General features: G+C 40.9%; 3 non-coding genes across 3 annotated transcripts; all 3 read left to right on the forward strand.

The window, feature by feature from the left end:
* Nucleotides 1–7,514: 7,514 nt before the first annotated feature.
* On the forward strand, nt 7,515–7,598 carry LOC119266220. The gene has a single exon (XR_005131945.1). It is a non-coding gene; the product is annotated as a small nucleolar RNA Z195/SNORD33/SNORD32 family (small nucleolar RNA).
* An 83-nt stretch (nt 7,599–7,681) lies between these two features.
* Nucleotides 7,682–7,765, forward strand: LOC119266228. The gene has a single exon (XR_005131951.1). It is a non-coding gene; the product is annotated as a small nucleolar RNA Z196/R39/R59 family (small nucleolar RNA).
* A 45-nt stretch (nt 7,766–7,810) lies between these two features.
* On the forward strand, nt 7,811–7,947 carry LOC119266326. Its single transcript, XR_005131993.1, has one exon. It is a non-coding gene; the product is annotated as a small nucleolar RNA F1/F2/snoR5a (small nucleolar RNA).
* Nucleotides 7,948–11,510: the final 3,563 nt, after the last annotated feature.

The following is an 11,510-nucleotide window of genomic DNA, read 5'->3' on the forward strand; positions in this document are numbered from 1 at the left end:
GGCTCTATCATGTATGCAATGTTGTGTACCAGACCTGATGTGTGCCTTGCTATAAGTTTAGCAGGGAGGTACCAAAGTAATCCAGGAATGGATCACTGGACAGCGGTCAAGAACATCCTGAAATACCTGAAAAGGACTAAGGATATGTTTCTCGTATATGGAAGTGACAAAGAGCTCATCGTAAAAGGTTACGTTGATGCAAGCTTTGACACTGATCCGGACGATTCTAAATCGCAAACCGGATACGTGTTTACATTAAACGGTGGAGCTGTCAGTTGGTGCAGTTCTAAACAAAGCGTCGTAGCGGGATCTACATGTGAAGCGGAATACATAGCTGCTTCGGAAGCAGCAAATGAAGGAGTCTGGATAAAGGAGTTCATATCCGATCTAGGTGTCATACCTAGTGCATCGGGTCCAATGAAAATCTTTTGTGACAATACTGGTGCAATTGCCTTGGCAAAGGAATCCAGATTTCACAAAAGGACCAAACACATCAAGAGACGCTTCAACTCCATCCGGGATCTAGTCCAGGTGGGAGACATAGAGATTTGCAAGATACATACGGATCTGAATATTGCAGACCCGTTGACTAAGCCTCTTCCACGAGCAAAACATGATCAGCACCAAAGCTCCATGGGTGTTAGATTCATTACAGTGTAATCTAGATTATTGACTCTAGTGCAAGTGGGAGACTGAAGGAAATATGCCCTAGAGGCAATAATAAAGTTATTATTTATTTCCTTATAATCATGATAAATGTTTATTATTCATGCTAGAATTGTATTTTCCGGAAACGTAATACATGTGTGAATACATAGACAAACAGAGTGTCACTAGTATGCCTCTACTTGACTAGCTCGTTAATCAAAGATGGTTATGTTTCCTAACCATGAACAATGAGTTGTTATTTGATTAACGAGGTCACATCATTAGTAGAATGATCTGATTGACATGACCCATTCCATTAGCTTAGCACCTGATCGTTTAGTATGTTGCTATTGCTTTCTTCATGACTTATACATGTTCCTACGACTATGAGATTATGCAACTCCCGTTTACCGGAGGAACACTTTGGGTACTACCAAACGTCACAACGTAAATGGGTGATTATAAAGGAGTACCACAGGTGTCTCCAATGGTCGATGTTGGGTTGGCGTATTTCGAGATTAGGATTTGTCACTCCGATTGTCGGAGAGGTATCTCTGGGCCCTCTCGGTAATACACATCACATAAGCCTTGCAAGCATTACAACTAATATGTTAGTTGTGAGATGATGTATTACGGAACGAGTAAAGAGACTTGCCGTTAACGAGATTGAACTAGGTATTGGATACCGACGATCGAATCTCGGGCAAGTAACATACCGATGACAAAGGGAACAACGTATGTTGTTATGCGGTCTGACCGATAAAGATCTTCGTAGAATATGTAGGAGCCAATATGGGCATCCAGGTCCCGCTATTGGTTATTGACCAGAGACATGTCTCGGTCATGTCTACATTGTTCTCGAACCCGTAGGGTCCGCACGCTTAAGGTTACGATGACAGTTATATTATGAGTTTATGCATCTTGATGTACCGAAGGTTGTTCGGAGTCCCGGATGTGATCACGGACATGACGAGGAGTCTCGAAATGGTCGAGACGTAAAGATTGATATATTGGAAGCCTATGTTTGGACACCGGAAGTGTTCCGGGTGAAATCGGGATTTTACCGGGTTACCGGGAGGTTACCGGAACCCCCCGGGAGCCATATGGGCCATCATGGGCCTTAGTGGAAAGGAGAAAGGGGCAGCCCAAGGTGGCTGCGCCTCTTTCCCCTCCCCTAGTCCTATTAGGACTAGGAGAAGGTGGCCGGCCCCCCTCTCTCCCTTCCCCTCCGAGGAATCCTAGTTGGACTAGGATTGGGGGGAGGAATCCTACTCCCAGAGGGAGTAGGACTCTCCTGCGCCTCCCTCTTTGGCCGGCCAGCCTCCCCTCCTCTCCTCCTTTATATACGGAGGCAGGGGCACCTCTAAACACACAAGTTGACACAAGTTGATCCACGTGATCGATTCCTTAGCCGTGTGCGGTGCCCCCTGCCACCATATTCCTCGATAATACTATAGCGGAGTTTAGGCGAAGCCCTGCTGCTGTAGTTCATCAAGATCGTCACCACGCCGTCGTGCTGACGAAACTCTTCCCCGACACTTTGCTGGATCGGAGTCCGGGGATCGTCATCGAGCTGAACGTGTGCTCGAACTCGGAGGTGCCGTAGTTTCGGTGCTTGATCGGTTGGATCGTGAAGACGTACGACTACTTCCTCTACGTCGTGTCATTGCTTCCGCAGTCGGTCTGCGTTGGGTACGTAGACAACACTCTCCTCTCGTTGCTATGCATCACATGATCCTGTGTGCGCGTAGGAAATTTTTTTGAAATTACTACGAAACCCAACAAGAAGATCAACTGATCCCAGTTTCTCAAGTACTCTGGTTATTAACCTGACATGCACACCGCATGTTTCAACATCTCTACTAAATGAGTAGCTATAAGATTCAGAGCCTGGCTTTCCACTTTCCAGTGAAGGTCAGTCCATAGGACTCCTAACTGTCAAGCAAAACATTAGCATGATTAGGCCAACTAGCAAACAAAAATATGGCAGTGTACTCTCACAAATCCCCACAAATCCTGTGTTTCAAGAGGTTTCATGGTATCACCAACTCTATTACTTTGTGCCTTTTTTAACGAATCAATCTGGCCCTGAAATCTGTGATGTTTGTATCTGTATGTGATAATCAAATCCCCTTGCATATTATGTTTAAGTTGATTAATGTACAACTGTTTAGATAAGGCAATTACCACTGCAGTAACTATTTTACTGCGTCTGATTGGCAGCGGACGTACATAGTACAGCGGTAACTTGCTTCAAGCACTGGAGTTTCCATCTTCGATAGCACTGTTCTTTTCCAACTATAAGCAATTTTCCTAAATGTTTCCCTAATTTGCAATTTAATCAAATATGGTTTGTCCTAAATATGATGTATAGAGATGATATGTTCTGCACTGTGAGTATCGGGCCTGACCTGATTGGACATTTGCACATGAATGAGTTCAGAATCGAGTTGCAAAGGTGGTTTAGAGTTAAGAGATAATATATTAGTTTAATTTCCTTTGCTCATAGGGATCAATCAAATTAACAGCATCAGGGCTTACAGATTTCTGGGCATAGGCACAGAAGCGGTGACAAATAAATAAGGGAAAACTGTAGATTTTGGTAAAGTCTGTATTATAATATAGTCTACCTGCCATGTCATTTCTTTATCATTTACATTAACAGATAGTGCTGCGAAAGGCAAGAATTTTTTCCCTCCATCTTGATCTGTAGAATTGCAAGCAATGTGTTGTATCCATTTAGACCAAGACATCTTGGTTTGCCACATTTCTTTGTTTAATTTTTTAGTTATCCACCCAGATTAGTTCTTGAAATTTGTCGCACTAAACCTGCTATGAATATGTATTCTCTTGTTTGTTACTTAAAATATTATTGAAGTAAACTCAAGTGGTTCATATCTATTGCTGCAGCGGAGACTTTTGAAGAGGGACACCATGTTCTAATGCTGCAGCCATTTAGACCCTTCAGATTTGGTGCCATCATCAACCGGACAACGGCGGCTATGTCGGAACATCCCTGTTTGGCTACCTCCTCCTCGGCCACCACTGGCAAGGACGACTCCCTCCTCGGCTTCTTCCTCCATTATTGTGAGTCCCTCTTCTCTTCCTTCCCTCCCTATGCCTTTAGGTTGTGGCCGGTTGTGGTGCTGGTGCTTGAGACATTGATTTAGGGTTTGTTTTGTGTTCATGCTGTCTATGGTGGTGGTCTTCTGGCCATCTAATTATCATACTGTTTTGTTAATAATTTCTGTACAGTAACATGTTTACGATTCATGGTAAACTGTTCTGTGTGATGATCATGTAAGTTCTGGTGGCCAATACATCAATTGAAATTGATTTATTACCATAATAATATCTTTGAAGTGTTCCTGGGATATTGTGCAGAATCCTGCGTAATATATGTGTTGCTTTTCTAGCCTAATTGCGTGTTTTTTGTTTTATTTCCTGAAAACAAACGTAGCATAAATGGGGAAACTCCCGCTGTCCAATTTACCTTTCCTGTGTGACAGCAATTCCATTCATCTATTGAATGTAACTAGTATACCTTTTTAGTTAATTAATTGTGATTTTAAACTTCACTCGTTATAAATGCTCTTATTAGCCATTTATGCCTCTCTCTAGACCAAGAATATCAACTGATACCAGTTTCTCAAGCAGTTATTAACCTGACATGTGCACCCTATGTTTCAACATCTCAACTAGATAAGTAGCTATAAGATTCAGAGCCTGCCTTTCCACTTCCTAGTGAAGGTCAAGTCATAGGACTCCTAACTGTCAAGCAAAACAATAGCATAATTAGGCCAACTAGCAAAGAAAAAATATGGCAGTGTACTCGCACAAAGGCTCACAAATCTTTTGTTTCAAGAGCTTTCATGGTATCACCAATTCTGTATCTTTGGGCCTTTTTAAGGCATCAATCTTGCCCTTAAATCTGTGATGTTTGTATATGCATCTGATAATAAAATCCCCTTGAATCATGTGTTTAAGTTGATGGTTTGGTTGTGTGTTTCCTACCTCATGGTCTTGTTGGGTGTAATGAGAAAGAGCCAATCTTTTTTGCTGTTATAGGGTGGTCACCGAATGGGCACCACCATTCCCCTTCGGCTTTGGTGGAGACACCTATAGGATGGTGATGGCTGCGTCATAATAACCTCCATGTTCGGCTACTATGATTCGCTAGATGCTACCTCAATATCCCTCGTAGAACGATGATATTGGTTTGGCTGCAACCGTAGCTGTGATGTCCGCCACTTACTCGGTTTTGGTGAGACACTGGCTCCCTCTCTCTCTCTCTCATATAGCAACTTTCATGCTATACAATGAGACTAATAAGAAGATGATTTTTTTATGTGTCAGTGTAATTTTGTTGTGGAATAAACTGCTATGGGGAGTAGGGAGCACTAAGTGGTTTGGGTGTGTGGTGGGCATTATGGGCTGCCAGAAATAAAGTCAACATTTGTGTTTTCTGTGACGATTCTATTTATAACTGTACCTATCACAGTTTTAGATGATTTAGTCCTCAAGTGCTAGACTAGATCTCATTTTACCTACTGGTAATTTGATTGCTTGGTTCGTACTAGGGAAGGGGGGAGCTTAAGAAATTTAAGGACAAGGGGCATTTGTTCCTTAGCCTACTTTAAACACAGAATTGTCTTTGAGAGTTAAAACTGATCTCCATTCTTCATGTTTAGAATTTCCTGTAAGCTTGGTCCACTTTAGACAGTTTAGACTTGTTTAAGTTTTTTATGCAATTTAGGCATCATGTACCTTGGTCCACTTTAACTGAAAACGGAAGAGTTTTTTATGTTGTGCACTTGTCCCATGTTATCTTCTGAGAATTTGATGTTTTATCTGATGATGTTGTTTTGCTTATGTGACATTCTGAGAGCTTTTTTGTAGATTTTCTACTGTGGATGACCATACTTGCCAATTTGCATTTAACTGACAAAAATGTTTCTTCACTTCAGACAAAATTTTCTTTAACTGAAATTTTCTAGTCTAGGTATGTCATAACTCATGAATTATGGATGGTTGCTGTTTTCCCATGACCGATAATTATTATTCTCTAAATGAGGAATTCCCTTTTGTTCTGACCTGATGTTTTTGCATCACTGGACACATCCAGCCAAGGTACTCATGGCTTTTTTGCTGATGCAACACAAGTCATGTGTGTAGCTCTTCTGTTTGAATTGCGAGATATGTGTTGTTATGCTCCTCTCATGATAAAGAATGAATTTTTCCCCTTTAGGGCTCCATTGACTTGAATTAATCTCACCTGGGAACATCTCAGTTATTCTAACTTTTGTCCTCGCAAAATAATATTATTCGCTCTTTTAATTGTCTTAGCTGCTCTGCCTACTTCCCGTGTAAAAATAGTCGCTGCTCTGCCTACTTCCTGTATAAAAATAGTCGCTGCTCTGCCTTTGATTATCATTACTATCTGATAAACCAAAATATTGCTTCTTCACTTTATCATACCTTGTCGCCCTGGTCTAGTTCTTAATAGTCTAGCCACATGGTAGCTTGCTCTTACAACATGCTTTGGTTGGCTTCTGCTCTTGTTCTCTGTGTAATCAGTACATTTCTTATTCATGCATGCTTACATATGCAATCTAGCCCATGTGTATGTATTAGGCTCATGTGCCTTTTCTGGCTGATCAAATTTGTGCTTTATGTGTAGGTCTCTTCAAAGAATCGTCAAATTTATTGTTCAGCTACTACTGCTCGACCATATCTCAGCATCTTCATCGGTTCTGGTGACTCCCTAGTCTCCTCCTTCTCTCCTTGTACCCCGAGATGGTCGGGTTGTCGAACCATGGCAAGTTCTGGTGCTGTCCAATTAGTTGGGGCCTGGTTCTGATTCTGTGGTCACGCTGTCTGTGGTGGCGCTCTTCCGGCCACCTCAATCTTGTGGTCGCCCATTTTATTTTTGTTGCTTTCCTATTTGACAACAATAGTAACTTCTGTTAGATAGTGGCCTCGATGAAATTACTTTCTTGTTAATTGTTTGACAACTCTAGTTGTTAATGTCCTTATCAGATCAGTAGCTAGTGGTGAACAATATTAGCTTGTGGTTTATGTTTTGCCTCAGTGCAAGATAATGTCATGTTGCTACTGATCTTGTATTGTCGGTCCTAGTTAGATTTAGTTTATTTAAAGTAGATCAGGACATTGAGTTATTTTACACTTCATTGACATGCGACTTGGTTGATACATTACTAGATCTATATTATCAATCTACTATAGAGCTTGATTGCTTTGTCTTGCCAATTGTGTTCGGTTTAACATGTTTTAAGTCTTGTCCTCGTTGATTTATGCCTGGTTGTTTCGAGTTATGTCCCATGTCCTCTATTTCATACCACAATCATTTAGTATATGTAGCTATGTTTTAACACACATAGTATTGAATTAGCTATATCCTAGTACGAGGTTAACACAATCATTTAGATATATAATAACAGATGGAACGATTCTTTATCAAATCACTCTTGGTGTGTATGATAGACTTTTTTTTCACTGCGCACTTCATTGATTCTCATTCTACTAAAGTCAACGTAAGTGTTCTGTGCCAATTTGTGTTGCTTTATCTTTTGAATTAGTTATTATTTGTTTTCTGTTTCTTTTTTCTAGAGCTACTATATTGATGATAAAATAAATTTGAGCACTTTTCTATTGAATTTACGATGGATGGCTTTGGGCCATTAAGTTTTCTACCATGTTTTGTGAAGAGGAATTGGGGCGAATTTGTTGTGATTTGCTCTTTCTTTGCCATTTAATTTGGTGTGGCAAAATTTCCCAGCTAGCTAAATGTACCCATAGCTTTCATGGTTTTGTCTGGTGTTTGTTTGGCATGTATACGACTTGATGGGAGTAGTGGTGATATCATAACCATACCACATTTCTGCATTCACTTTGATCAATTTACATCATGCAATACCATCTGATCTCCCATTGTTTTTATGATATTTTATATGACTGAACTTTTGAATTCTGATAAGCTATGGAATTCAATGCCAAACCTGTTTTGTTGCTGTGCATTCTGTGATGCAAACAATCCCATTTCCTGAATCACTGTGATTATTATAAACAAGATCATCATCTTTCGTTTGAGATTGCGTGACAAGTTTAAGTTAATTTTTTAATCCCATTTGTTTGATACGGTAAATGCCATTTGTTATCTGACGCCTGGTTTTTTAGGATTTCGTGTCTCAAAACATGGCAGCAAATGAGGGGGGACGAAACTTTGCAGCACTGGCTGCTCATAATGTGCCTCTAGTGACTATATGCCCTTTTGTATTACTTTTCTTATGATGGATTATCATTGGAATGGGTCCTTTGATACAACTATGTTTAGTTGCATGTCAGGCCCATTTAAATATGCAAACCATGTTTTCTGCCTAGGCTCATTTAAAAATGCAAACCATGTTTTCTACCTAGGTCATCTATTGTCTGCTTTGCCTCAGTTTATGTAGCAGAAGATTGAACTTTTCATATAATGGCTAGTGTTCACTTTCTTAGTGTGGTGTGTATGGTATTTTTGATGTGAACTGTATTATGTAGATGCCAAGCATCGAATTGTCCAGAGATATACTGATTCTACTGTCCACAGTGATATTAAACCGTGGCCCTTCAAGGTTGTTGCTGGACCTGGTAACAAGCCCATGATTAATGTCTAGTACAAAGGTGAGGAGAAGCAGTTTGTAGCTGAAGAGATATCTTCTACTGTCTAGGGCGATATTAAGCCCTAGCCCTTCAAGGTTGTTGCTGGACACAAGGACCTCGAAGGCCGATATCCTGTGAGAGGGCAAAGAGAACTGTATCTTCCACTACTCAGACCACCATTGAGATTGACTCGTTGTTTGAGGGGGGCAGTGACACCATCACTCGTGCTCGGTTTGAGGAGATGAACACGTATCTGTTCAGGAGGATCATGGATTCTATGGAGAAGTATCTTAGGGACACAATGATGGACAATAGCACCCCACACAATGTTGGCCTTGTTGGTGGTTCCATTAGGATTCCCAGAGTGCAGAGGTTCTCCAGGACTTCTTCTAAGGCAAGGAGCTCTTTCTCTTTCTTTCTGATATAGCAACTTTCATGCTATGCAGTGAGACTAATAAGAAGATATTTTCTATGTGCAAGTGTAATTTTGTTGTAGAATATACTTCTGTTGGGAGTTGGGAGCATTAAGTGGTTGTCTGGTTTGGGGCATTATGGACTGCCAGAAATGAAGTCAACATTTGTGTTTTTTGTGACGATTCTATTTATAGTTGTAATTGTCACCGTTTGAGACGATTTAGTACTCAGTTGCTAAACTAGATCTCATTTTACCTTCTGGTGATATGATTGTTTGGCTTCTACTAGGGTTGTTTTATGTAAAAAAAATGTTTTTGATACATGAAAGTGGTTGCAGCTATTTACTTGATAGATTTGTAGATTTTCTACTGTGGATGGCCATAGTTGTCAATTTGCATTTAACTGACAAAAATGTTTCTTTACTTCAGACAAATATTTCTTTAACTGAACTTTTCTAGTCTGGGTATGTCATAACTTCATGAATTATGGATGGCTGCTGCTTTCCCGATAATTATTCTTCTCTGAATGAATGAATTCCCTTTTGTTGTGACCTGATATTTTTGCATCGCTGGGCACATCCAGTCAAGGTACTCATGGCTTTTGTTGCCGATGCAACACAAGTCATGAGTGTAGCTGTTCTGTCTGAATTGTGAGATATGTGTTGTTATGCTCCTATCATGAGAAAGAATGGATTTTTTTCTCCTTTCGGGCTCCTTTGACTTGAATTAATCTCACCTGGGAACATCTTAGTTGCTTTCACTTTTGTCCTCGCAAAATAATATTATTTGAACTTTTAGTTGTATTAGCTCTAAACACTTTGATTATTGCTACCCCGCTCTAGTTCTTAATGGTGTAGCCACATGGTAGCTTGCTCTTACAACAAGCTTTGGTTGGCTTCTGCTCTGTGTAATCAGTACATTTCTTATTCATGCATGATTACATATGCAATATAGCTCATGTGCCTTTTTTGGCTGATCAAATTTGTGCTTTATGTGTAGGTCTCTTTAAAGAATTGTCAAATTTATTGTTCGCATACTACTGCTTGGTGGACTACTTCTTCCACGGCCATAACTCAGCATCTTCATTGGTTCTGGTGAGTCCCTGGTCTCCTCCCTCTCTCCTTGTACCCTGAGATGGTCGGGTTGTCAAACCATGGTCTGTTGTGGTGCTGGCCAATTAGTTGGGGCCCGGTTCTCATTCTGTGGTCACACTGTCTATGGTGGTGCTCTTTCGGTCACCTCAAACTTGTGGTCGCCGGTTTTATTGTTGTTGCTTTCCTATTTGACAACAATAGTAACTTCTGTTAGACAGTGGCCTTGATGTAATTATTTTCTTGTTTCCTGTTTGACAACTCTAGTTGTTAATGTTCTTGTTAGATCAGTAGCTAGCGGTGAACAATAATAACTTGTGGTTTATGTTTTGCCTCAGTGCAAGATAATGTCATGTTTCTACTGATCTTGTATTGTTGCATTGGTTACTTTCAGTTATGTTGGCATTATTGACTTGTTATATTTAAGAACCACACTAAATTACTCCCTCCTTTTCAGTTTATAGGGCTTGTCTCATTTTTTTCGCTTTTCCAATTTAAAGGGCTCATCTGCATCTCATTTTAAGATTCCGAAGGGCATTAAATCTTTGCATGCAACAATTAAAAAGAAACACACCGATGCATGTACTGTTCCTACTCATCTATTGGCCAAGCATGCATGCATTGCAATTAATTCAAATTAATGCATCAGTTTAATTTGGGTAGTTTTGTAAAGTACAATATACATTCCTCCACTCACCATATGCCTTGGTTGATGAGATTTCAGATTTGAGACCTATAAACCGGAAAGGAGGGAGTAGGTATTTGGGTCCTAAGATGTGCACGCGTTGTATAATATCGGGTTTGAGGGCCTGACTGACAAGAGCATGATGTACGCTCTACCAGAGCTATTCATCCCCATTGTCAGGCCTACAAGGCCACGACCACAGTCACGCTTATTGACAGTGGTATTGGTATTACCAAGTCAGATAACGTTGGTACCATTGCAAGGTCTGGCACAAAGAATTTCATGGAGGCCCTGGTTGCTGGTGCCAATGTGTCCATGATTTTGATGGATGCCGCAAATAGTCGTGCGGCCCGGTGACACTTACAAATCGAGTAGGCCAGGCGACGACGCTCCTAGAACCATGACGCAGCACCTCTGGATCATTGTTGCGGCCGGCGGGCTTGGGCTTGTCAAGGGCGTGGTCCAGAACCATGGCTTTGAGCTGTCCGCGATCAAGTGCTCGTGGTGCTCGTGCATTGGGCGGCCATGTTCCACCGACGCCGGCCCTCCTGCTTGCTGTGACACAGTACAGGTTAGCACCATTTCCCATCTCTGTCAAGATCAAAACCACGTTCGTTTGCTTGATTGATTCAAACCACGTCACCAGATTCAGACTGCATGAAGAATGTCTCTAGTACATGTAGGAGTCGTTTGTTATGTGCCGTCCATCAATCATGCCAGAAAATTTTCTTTTTCTTGCTCAAAATATTCATGCATGCGTGCCTTCCTGCCTAATTAGCAGCAGTTATTTTTTAATGAACACCAGTGAAGAGTTTAAGTTGTGGTGGGCGAACAAAACATTGAGTGGCTAATTGAATCCATTTGCGCGGCTAGTTTGCAGTTGTGGGGGACGAACAAACTGAGTTTTAGTAGTAGTGTACCATGCAGTTTTAGCAAGGAGCGGACTAGTAATATGCATATATTTGTGCTGTCAAAAATTATTCTCTTTATCCTGGATTGCAATGTAAAGCC

Source organism: Triticum dicoccoides, chromosome 2B (genome assembly GCF_002162155.2).
Source record: "Triticum dicoccoides isolate Atlit2015 ecotype Zavitan chromosome 2B, WEW_v2.0, whole genome shotgun sequence".
Classification (NCBI taxonomy): domain Eukaryota; kingdom Viridiplantae; phylum Streptophyta; class Magnoliopsida; order Poales; family Poaceae; genus Triticum; species Triticum dicoccoides.